The following is an 11805-nucleotide window of genomic DNA, read 5'->3' as shown; positions in this document are numbered from 1 at the left end:
ATGCAAAAAAAATCACGTATACTCCTGTTTTCAATCAGCCTTTTCAAACTTGTAGACACTATTCTTTAATTATTATTAATGACAAGCACTCAGACTTCACGACATCAGCAAAACTCTTATTAAAGTGGGTGAGAGGAAAGAAGAAACTTACCCTAAACCCAGGTTTTTCAGCAACACCTATCTCAGCGGCTCATGAAACCTTCTCTGGCACGGATGGTGCTGGCCTCTGTCAAACAGAATGTAGGACTGGGCTGGAGATGAGGTTAGCAGGCTCATCCCAACAGTAAGCAAATCATCTTTTTAACTGAGGATCTTAAAGAGGATAGGAGAAGATAAATAAAACAAGAAAATTTTTTCTTTGACAAGAAAATACATGGAGAAAGCTGAAACTGTGGGTTTCAATGTGTATTCTCACCTTCTCTCTCTGGATACCTCAGTCTGAAAAACTGAGTTTCCACTCCTAAGAGCATCAGTTGCAATGATTACCACAGCAGTAATTTTTTGATGGCTAAAGGTGGGGAATGTCTAAAAACAGATAGTGTGATGTATCATCAATCTCCCACATTTATCAAGCCAGCTTTGGAGAATTTTTACAATCCTACACAATCTTGAGAGAATTTAACAGGAACTTCTGTGTTTTCTTTCAGGATTTCTCTTTTTCTGAGCTGGGTTTCAAAATGTTTCCATCTTAGCATGAAAATAAAGGAGGGTACAAACCAACTCTGCAATGCTACGGCAACCTTGTGCAAGTCAGAAATACATGTATGTGAATGATCTGACAGAGGCTGAAACCCAGGCTTGTAAAACCAACTAACAGACTTCACTGCCCTCAGTGTAGGCAGGATTGATCCCTGGCAATGCAGGATCATTAAGGCTATATTTTTAAAAAAAGAACAGAGAATGTATTTCAGATGGATTTTAACCCAAGAAAACCTTTCTGATTGTAATGACATTACTACCTTTCTATTTCCCCCTTCACTCCTTTCCTGCCTAGTTCCCTCTGCCAGCAGCTCCCCACCTTGCCCTCCACCACACAATGCTCTTTCTCCATCTCAGCCTCAGTCACATAAATTGCTCTGAAAGGCAGGATCCCCAGGCTCTCACGAAGCTCCTGCTGAAGTTAACGAGACTTGGCACAAGATCTTCTTATAGAGAATGATTTGCAAGAGCAGCACCTTACTTACTATTGGAGACAACACAAAAAATCACTTCTTCACTGACAGTTTTCGTCCTCAGGTCTAATTTTTACCCAAGTCAGGAATCTTTTTTGCTTTACATCTGACTTGACAGTTACTAATACTGCTGTGAGTACATACCACCTGACTTCATATGATTTAGAAAGAGGAGAGAGAGCAAAGATAACAGTTTCATTGTAAGTTTTAAGTGCCCATAAATCTTTCTACATCAAACCATTCCTGATCTCCCGAGGGAGACTCTCCAAACACTGAAGCCATGCCTATTTGGCAAGAACTACAGACAGGGATTTCTTTTTTAGCCTCCTTCGTCTCTACAGAGGGCAAAAATCTTGGATAGAAAACTTTGGTCTAGAAGTCTTTTTCTTTTCCTCCAACAGTTAGAGGCACAGCGATGGTTTTAATAGAGTTCTCTAATGACTCTAGCGCTACTTTTTATGACTGTTTCTTGGGCTAATAAAGTGGCAGAAGCAACGATATTGAATCACTAACTTTTCTGCAGCAAAGAAGAGAGCATAATGAGTCCATAAAGTTATTTTCATTCAAAGCCCAGCGCGTTTCTAGCTCCTGCAAAACATAGAGTAAAAATTCATTCTCACCTGTGTGTTCTCCTAATTAACATCAGGAACTGAGTTCACACTGCCCAGCTACTTGGGGGGTAATTTCAGAAGTCCCACCTTGACTTCTGTTTTTTGATATTGCAGTGAGTGCTCCTCAGAGTGCCTGCGATAGAGTAGATCAATGCCCTCTTGAGCATCTGAAGATCTCATGCTCTCCAGGGAAGTGCAGAAGCAATGGGCAGCTCCACTGTCTGGCTCCTCCCACCTGTGCATAGTACAATGCACAGGTGGGATGAATCAGATCCCAGGTGGGATAAATTGCCCCATCTCTCTTGGCTGACCTTGAAAATGGTCAAGGTTCCTAATTTAGGCACTTTAATTTGATGACAAAAGCAGAACAGTATGGTTTTAGACTCTCATGCCAGTAGTTTTTTTAATGTCAGGGACCTTGCAACATAAAATAAAGAGAATACTTTTTCACCACAATCTTTATAAAAATGGAGACTGAGGTTGGGAGACCCATACAAAGGCTGTGAGGTAAAATACAGGTTCCATTGAAGGAAACTGATAGAGTTTTTACCACAGATTTCAATGGCATTGGAATTTCACTCCTACTTACGCTCAAATGGCTATGTTTATTAGTGTGAGATCCCCCTATCTATTCAGTAGAAAACTTATTAACTTCACAAGAGTGTATCTAAAATCGCTATCTAAACCAATCACAGCTGAATGCATGTACCTCATTAACCAAAACCAAATGTGTGTTCCTCTACAATTCAATTCTTGCTATAGCTGTAGCTGTGACATGGTTCTGTGTTACGCTGTACTTTAGCAAGTCATATCAAAAATGCAAACTGAAGGGTAAAATTGTTTCATTTCCAAAATAAATAAGTGCCTTTGGTCAACACTAATAGACAAAAGGCAGGTATTTTAAATTAAGGGACCTGCAGGGAACTGGTTCCTCACAAAGCTTCAATTAGCTTTCAAATTATCTCTCACAATGTGTACAAATATTACTAACCAAACTTCACTGAAAAATGGATTCTCAATACTTTTATTTACCTAATAGTTAACACAAGGATAACAACACACATGCAAATTTAAAATAAAAACATATGTGGAGATTTTTTCCCCAAATAAGAATTTGAAACAGATGTGCTCTTTTAACTGTATTTCTTCACCCAATGCTTTTCTCTTCACTGTTTTTATTTTTAATGTATTTTTTTCCAAAGGTACGTAATAATTTATTCCCCCTTTTATCTGACAAGCATGGCTTTCAAATAACATATTCTGTCTTTATTTCTTGCTGGCATAACTCATTCATATCAATTGGTGTTTTGCACAAAGGGAGCTGACTGCAGTTCAGCTATAAGCAGGGATACTATTTTTATTGGAACTGTATTTAAAAATCAACATAGCAAAGTTGCAGGATGAAAACATTTTAATATTCACCCCTGCTTCTGCCAGTCCTGTATTCTCACATCTTCCACTAAACCTATGCTTTTATTGGACACTGCCATCCTACTTATCTCCTCATTTTTTCAAATAGCAGTGCCTAATGTTTAGAGGGATAAATTAGCTGTAGCAGCTTTTCAGTCCTAGAACCAGAAAATATTGGAAAAGATATCTGATGTCTCTTTTTCTCCTCAAAACTTTAACTGTAACTTTTCAGAAAAGCTTCAAAAAATCTGGTAAAGCAAAATTCCATGCAGTAGCAAAACACAAGAGGTATCAAAGAGTCAGCTCTACCAAATGTACCAAATCTGAATGTCTTCTCCAAGACTCCCATTTCAGGGAATGCTCACCTACACTGCTCTCAGCTCAAGTTATTCAACAGATGGATAGCAAGAAAGATCCAACTGGGAAATAGCACCTTGAATTCCTGTAACAAAATGTCTTCATATTTTCTTTTATGACAAATTGTCTTCAGATTTTTCAGGGACATTTAATCATGTCAAGCTTCATGAGCACTCACCCGGTCATGAGGTGTCTTGGCCTGTTTTTACAATAGAAAGTGCCACTGTGAGAAAGAATTTTTGTTCAGCAGAATCCAATTGCAAATAACACACCCATCTATATGATTTCATCTTCAGATGCTCTGAAAATAGATTTACAACAAGCCCTGTATTTACAAAAAATATATATTTAAGGTGTAAAGCCAAGAACTGGTAAGTTAAGAAATATTCCTAAATTTCTACTGGGCCTAAATGGCAGGGTGTGGGTAGCCAGGGGCTGCAGGGGCCCTGTGTGGAGGAGGACTGGTCACCACAAGGTCCTGCTCACTCCAACATCACTGTGAGCACCTCAAAACTGCAGCCCATCAGGGGAGCCCATGGCACTTCAGCTTAGATGTAGTTAAAGAAAGTAACCACTGAGGCAGAAGACATGTGTTTTGAGAAAGAAAAGGAATCAAAATGGAGGGAACATGTAGAAAACAACATCACCGGGGACACAGCTGGGGACACGCTCTGGGAAGAATGTGCTCCCTGACAGAGGAGAGACACCCCCATGGGACAGAGGTCGCCCCACACCAGAGCGAGTACACCCCTGAGGGACTGCAGCCATGGGTGACCCACACTGGTGCAGAGGAAAACAAGTAAGGAGCAGCAGAAAGCCATTAGGTCGGTGACCCCAACCTGCTGTGCCACCTGTCACCTCACTGAGGGGACCAGGACTCTCTGGTAACACATGTGGTGATGGGGAAGGCCAAGACCAGGAAGGAGGAGGAGAGGAGTTGGACTGAAGCCAAGCCTGGAGAAGGGGGAGGAAAGGTCTTTCCCTCAGTGTTCATTTAATTGCCTTGTTTTTCTCAATACTTGAATCGGTAATTAAAAGTTTCATTGGCAATAAATTAAGTAAAATTCCCAAAGTTAAGACTATTTTGCCCATGACAAACTTAACATTTATGAAAATCCTTATCTGTCACTTTTGAGTGTTTTCATTCAGACTTTCCAGTGTTTTCGTCACCTGACAGGATCTTCAACTACACAGCCATAGGCCATATTCACCACCAAACCCTGCCACATCCACCATGAGTAATTTAACAATAAGCAAAAAGAAAGTGTCTTCATATGACAATGAACATTTTTTTTCTTTTCTACCATGCTTACTTAAAGTCTTCCAGAAATCAGAACTGCAACTTGACTTCTTGGCATTTTTAATGGTACTCCTAGTAGCTTCAAAATATTATATTCAAAAGTATTCTAACACATGGTATCAAAGAATAAATTACCTTGGTAATAATTGAGCAAAATTGAAATTTTCGATACCCAGGAAATGTCAATGCTTCATATAATTAAGACTTTATAAGCTAAAACATTTCTGAAAAATATATTAGAATTCTGATTTCTAAAACAAAAGGTGATAATTTCATCAAATAAGGTAAGATTTCTTTTAGAGTAGATGTCAAAAGATGTATTTCTGGCCCAAATACACAAACCTCTGGCTTTGTCAGGTCTCTGATTCAAAGCTCACGGCTACAAATACATTTTTTATCTTTTTAATACTAAACAGTTAAAATATAAATGAAACAGTGTCTTTTTTTCCTTTGCATTACTCTGAAAAATGCTAGAGGATGTTGGTGTATTTTTTATCCAGGGAAATGCATTATGCTTGATGCAGACACCTGACAAAATTTAAACTAAATAGTTAAAGTCTGGCAAAGCTAAAGTGACTGAAAATAGGGTCTTATCTAACAAGAATAGTTTTATGAAAATGGACAGAAGACTCAGGCAAATTCAATAACTGGGGAACTTATTAGGACCATGATACATAATTTGGATACCAAAGAGTAAATTAGAATATTTGGGGAGCTTTGGCGTTCTTGAAGAAGTGCAGTTTCACAACAATCAGATAGAAGGGGAAAAAAACAGAACCATCTTGCAGACCTGGCACATCTCACTGAAAGTTCACAACAGAACACCAAACTGCGATGGCCCTACACCAATCAAAAAAAACTATAAAGACTGAGACTGGGAGATGGCACTATAAAAATAGTAATCAGACTCAGGAACCAGACTGAGTGAATTACATGTTGGCCTTTGAGCAGCAAATCAAAACAATCAGCAGAGAAATCCAAGCAGCAATTGAACATTGACCATTGGAAACTAAGAGCAGCAGCAATTCACCGAGATTTTTCATTTTTTTAAAGTGAACTCAAGTAAAGCTAGTAAAACTCAGCAATTGCTAACATACCACCATAACTACAGGTTTAATAATGTCCCATAAACTTTAAGAATTTGAAATTCATTGCTGCGGAGCAGCTTGTGCATTCGGTTTGCAACACACCCATTTTCACACTCAAAGACATCAGAAAAGCAGATGAAAGTTTATTTTTCTTTTGATAAAGAAGTTAAGCAGATTTTGGCAGCTTGCCATCAGTTTGACCCTATCCCCCAACTTCCCCCCTGCCCAAATACTATAAATTAATCTTACACTGGTGGAGGAAAAAAAAAAACACAACAAAACTGAAAAACTTCCAACATTCAAGTCCTTTGGCTGAACCTCTCAGGGGCATATCCCATGGTGACAATCTTCAGTCCTGACTATCTCAGCTGGCCTCTTCCCCAAAACTATGCTTATAGCGCAAACTTCCCCCCTAAACTTCAATTCAATTTTCTCTTGGTCTTGATGTTACCATCAACCACAATTTCTCATTCAGACTCTCCAGAAATACCCACTATGACTCTCTTCTTCTGGACTAGCTGCTGATCTCCACACAAGAACATTTGCATAGTAACTTCACTCAGCTGAAGTCACTCCAGGTTTCCACTGTGAAATCTATGAGCAGAGTACAGGCCCTACAAAGTTAGTCCCACAAATTAGCAATCAAATCCAGGAATTATGCAGGGAAGAAAAAGTTTTAGCTGATTGTGACTGCAAGGCAAATTAGATGAAGATTTTTTTTTAATTTGTCCGCATAGCAATGAATATACAGTGAACAAATAATACAAGGGGACTCCGACTTTACACACACGCGTAAGTGCAATGCACGCAGGTTACCCCAGGACTATTTAACTTAATTCTGAGAATACTGACATCCCAATCTTCCTTCTGAAAGCTTAACCATTTTTTTCTGATAGTGATTCTGCAATAAGTTCCGACAATGCTAAATCCTCAGCTTCCTCATTTATATAAGTGACCATCTGAAATGATTTTTCAAGACAGCCTGAAAATGGAGGAAAGTTTCAGAGTTTCTAGCAAGTCTGAATTTTGTGAAACAAAAAGCTGGTTGTTACATCACTCTATGAAAAAATATTTATATTGGCTTTGGCTTTAAGGTTACATTTCTCAGTTCATGCAAGTGGCAGGAAACATGCAGAATCTAATCAAGAGATAGTCCACAAGGCTTGTTAAATGAAATGTTAAGTAAAGACTTGTTATGAAAACAAAAAGATGCAACTCAGGAAATGAGCTTGGTCATCTCACAACTCTCTGTTGTTCCACAGCCAAGCATTGGCTAAACATTAGATTATCATTATAAACAATACACAGGGAAAAAAAACGCATTCAGGATTTACCCTAAAAGTAAATTTGAGGAGCACCTAAGTGACTTATGAGCCTCAGCTTTATTTTCAAATCTGACTTAAAAGACTAATTCAGATCTTAATGAAAACCAGGGAATGTGGCTTCCAAGTTACGCACTTTTGAAGCATTTACCTAAAATCTATGGTACAGTTTTATGAAGGAGCCAGAAAAACCTGCAAGATAATATATTCACAAAATGTGAACTCATATACAAGAAAAATCTTTTCACATGGAAGAGTCATTCTTTGCAGAGGAAACTCTTTTTATTTTTCAATGCAGAAGGTCAGTGTTACTAGAAAATAAATAACATAAAAGAGGCGGAAGAGGACAGGGGAAATTGCTCTGCAGAATCAAAACAAAGAACAGCAGTCAGAAACTTCTCATGAACTCCTGAACTACCAAGTTAACCAAGGTAATCTATTGCTATCCTCCATATTTCTGGTCCAGCCCTTCTTTCATTTTTTTGGCCTCGTTGCTGTAACTTTCATACATTTTTAAGGGTGAACTATGTTTTAGCGCAGTGAATATGTTCTCTGAGTTTCCAGTAGCGTTCTCAAACTGGTACACAGCAGTCTGAGACTGAGTATTTGTTCAGATTATACAAGTGCAACAGCAGTGTCTTGTATTAAGATTGTTGCCTCTGGTTTTATTTGACAGTATGATTGCATTTACGTTTGGGGGAAAGCCTGAACAAAGGGATGGCTTTTGAGCTTGGCTTCCGTAAGCGCTCTTAGCTCCTAACATGGTGAAATTAATAGCTATTTTTATTTCATCTGGCAGGGAGTTTTGCAGTCAATGTAGGATTGCATCTCCTGTGACCAGAGGGTTTCTCAGATTTCCCAACAGTTTAATTGCTCTATGCTACGTGAGGTTGCATTTTCAGAAGAGAAGGAGCTATCTCATACAGCCAGAGCTCTGCAAACCAGCCAGCATTCTTGAAACACAGTCTTTGTTCAGTGACTAGTAGGAAAAGAAAATTAGTAAAGTTTCATTGGATAAAGAACCGTAACAAAATAAAGAGCTTATGCTTAAAAATGACTATCAGTCTGATAAAATTAAACTAATGAAGTGAAGGAGTTTAAAGTAAAAACTAAAATTTTCAGCAAAGGCTTGACTATGATGGAATGATTTGTTTAAGTATTTTCAGTATCTTCATTGCTGACATTAAAATTCCATAACCCCTTGATTTCTAGAAGGGGAAAAGGGGGAAAGGGGAATAAGACAACGAAGTGAGTTGGCTGTCTGGACAATCAATGAAACCTGGACAATCAATGAAAACAAATACTTGGTTTGTTTTTACTTTCCTCTCTTCCTGAATGAATTAATGAAACTGTTGAACTTTGGCCCCTTCTTCAGGCTAGAGCAGCAAGGAGACTGGCTGACTTAATATCCCCCACAGCCCACAGCAATGCTGATGGAAGATTTTAATGTGAGAACACTGTGTGCTCGTTTGGCATTCCATTCCCTAGAGGGAATATGGTAGACAGTGTATAGATTAAATTTAGCTAGAATTGTACATTAAGAAACACATACTTGGTGCCTTGATAATAAAGAGCAAGAGAGGTCACTCTATACTTGGTTTCCTTTGTAAATTTATAACGCCTTTGCCTTTCTCATTCCTTTTTTTCTTTTTATGGCATAATTGTTGCATAGCGGACAACATTTTGTCTTTCTTAGTAATGCTAGTTAGACAATATAGGAAGCTTGTGTCAGGAGAATAATCAGGATTCTCTGAAGCACTCTTGAAGTCCTTTCAGCATGCCTCATAATTGATTTCAAGCATCTGATGAAAAGTCAGGCCCTGTGACACAATTTTTCTTTCACTTCAAAATCCAACAAAGAAAAATTCCTGCCATAGGAAAATCAAAACTTCAGGTCTGAAATGAGAGTTTTCTCGGATTCTCTTTTCGTACATGAAATGCCACTATTCAGAGGTATCCTCAGCATTGCACTAGCTAATAATAACACAAGGATAGTGTTCCACAACCTCTGCTTTGCAGACAATAAAAAGGCTCGCTTTTAAAGTGCGGTGCCAACAACAGTTTCAGGTCATTTCCCAACTGGCTTTTCCTGTCTGGTATGCCTTTCAGAGTTTTGGCTCTGTTGACACGGCAGGTTAAATGAAACAAAAAATCCAAACAGAAGCCACAAAACTCAGCAACTCAGCCTTTTTAATCTACCTAAGTGTTTTTAAGCCTGCTCATCACCATGGGATCCAAGTGCCCTTTTTCACATTTCAGTGTTTCCAAAAGGATCAAGCCATGGTAAAACCATAATGCTTGAGTGGTTGTTGCAAGAAAAGATTGCTTTAGAGAAGAAACAAGTTCTCTTCTCCAGAAATAAACCTGAACAGGACAAATTAAAGGAGGAATAGGACAGAAAGGAAAGGGCTGTTTTTCCTTGGCAAAAAGATTAGTAGAGTTGGCAGCATATGGAAAGCAGAGTTGTAAAGAGTTGGAAGAAAACACTTTCCTCTAACCTTCAAGAGCAAAGAGGTCACAGTTCTTTCAAAGGGCTTCCCTTGGGATAATGTGAATATGGACCATCCCATACTTCATGGATTGAATAACCATCTGAAAGTACAATAATTTGAGATAAACTGAGATTACTTTCTTGCATTGACATCTGCTTGGAAAATAACGTGGAAAATAACATGGAAAATCTAGTGCAAGGGTCATTTGGCTTGCTATGATAATGACAATACTGCCAACATCCAGTACCAAAACAATGAGTAATTTGTAAAGATTTGGCATATTACATCCTGCTTAATAAATTCAAAGGTTTGAACATGACAGCATATTGTAATGTAGTAACATAATATTGGAAATTTGCAGAGCCAGATTCAACCCATAAGCAGACCCAACACTGATTTTAATACACATGCTTACTGCAAGCTGAATGAATAATCTGAATACATACTTGGCTGAATACATCCTAACCCCACTATATATGCAATGAAAAAAAATGTGTGCTGCTTCTTTCTAGTCATTTTATGTAGTCATGTAATAAATGTAATTTTTCATACATATTTGCATCTATATTTTGGCAATGAGAAAAGTACGCATTTAAATGCAAGGCAAGATAATTGGTCTTTGAAGACCTTGCAGGCACGCTTCAGTTAGCATAATTTAGCAGAAGCACAGTCAAGGCATTCATTCAAAAAAGGCACAGTAACTTTGAGATGAAGGGAAAGTAGTCAAATGAAAGGTAAGACCTGCTTGAGTAACCCAATACAGCCAAATACTAACGGAGAGTGCAAACTGGATGAGGGGACAATGGAAAGAGGGACAGAATAAAAAAGCAACAATTATGGTGCAGGGGAGATGCAAGTTAGTACCGATTTCTTGATTCCCTCCAGCAAATTGCTAGACAGATCACCTAGAGTGCCTAAAAAACATCTCTCTGTCCATCTTACGTTGTTACTCAGGGAGTCAAAATGAACAGCCAGAAAATCCTGATTCTGGGATTCCCATTGGCAAGACTTTATTGTATCTTTCTTCCCAGAAAGAGGGGATTTTTACATCATCAGAGATCAGTCACGGCATTTCTGCAGGGACAGGCTAACTACCATTGTCATCTTCTCCCTCCTACAGAACACCTGGTGAGATTGTGGTCAGAGCAGGAACTAATCTGGAAGGACCACAGACTGGGCATAACGCCGGACAATCCCTATGCTTCCACAAGACATAAATGGAGAGGCACAGATGAAATGAACACAGACTAATAATTCCTATTCTTGCTCCAAAAACGGTCTAATTTGCTGTGTAAAGAGTAAAAGTTTCCTCTAAGAATAGAGATCCTCTGTCAGTAGCAAACATGGGAGAAGTGACCCAATGCTATTTTGCTATCCAAGACCTAGCATGCCTCTTTGGCCACATCGAACAAGCTGGTGGAGGCAGAGGGGGAAGCTGGGCAGTGTGGAGAGATGGCTCGCTAATCCTGTCAGGAGAAAAAGTGTTTCATGTCACTCAACAGCATCTCCACAGGGCAGTTACAGGAGAAGTGCTGACAGCCTCTGAAAGGAATCACATCCAGTCGTCCTCCAGCAGGAAGAGGTTGGCTTTGACACAAAAGCTTATAGGGTGGATGAGATGAAAGTGGGGGTAGGGACCTCTGGGCTCCATGCAGGATTTTGTCTTCCTCTGCCCCACGAGGAGATGGAAGAGGAATGCATTAGCAGTCCCGACTGCTTTCAGCTAGCCTGTCCTTTCTGACCCCTTCACCAAGCAGTTCTGTATCTCTCTTATTCCCCTCCTTTAAAATTTAAACTTGCTAACCCTGCTGCCAAAAATAAAGACAGAAATAACATCAGGGTTGAAAGCAGTTTCAACATAAGGAATAGCTGCAGGGACAGACTGGGGATTCTTGCCATGTGACATGGAGTGCATACCATACCACAACACATGCTGATAAGTACATTTTGCAACCAATTTTACAGACTTGTCCTGCTTTCCTTTAGAAAACGTTTAGTCAGGCTCTTTCAATCACTGGGGCGCTTGAATGATTTTCAGTAGTACAAGCAGTAA

The 11805-nt window shown here is 39.1% G+C and overlaps 1 long non-coding RNA gene across 1 annotated transcript in view; it reads right to left on the bottom strand.

Annotated features, from left to right (window-relative positions):
• Positions 1 to 3787: 3787 nt before the first annotated feature.
• The window catches only part of LOC141921727 (uncharacterized), a 28496-nt gene continuing 20478 nt past the window's right edge, over positions 3788 to 11805 (bottom strand). The window contains exon 4 of the long non-coding RNA XR_012622753.1: positions 3788 to 3851. This is a non-coding gene — a long non-coding RNA (uncharacterized LOC141921727). The remainder of the gene's footprint in view (positions 3852 to 11805) is intronic.

Source organism: Strix aluco, chromosome 3, assembly GCF_031877795.1.
Source record: "Strix aluco isolate bStrAlu1 chromosome 3, bStrAlu1.hap1, whole genome shotgun sequence".
NCBI classification, from domain to species: domain Eukaryota; kingdom Metazoa; phylum Chordata; class Aves; order Strigiformes; family Strigidae; genus Strix; species Strix aluco.
Note: the sequence above shows the minus strand (reverse complement) of the source record. Positions and strands in the feature narration are given on the sequence as shown.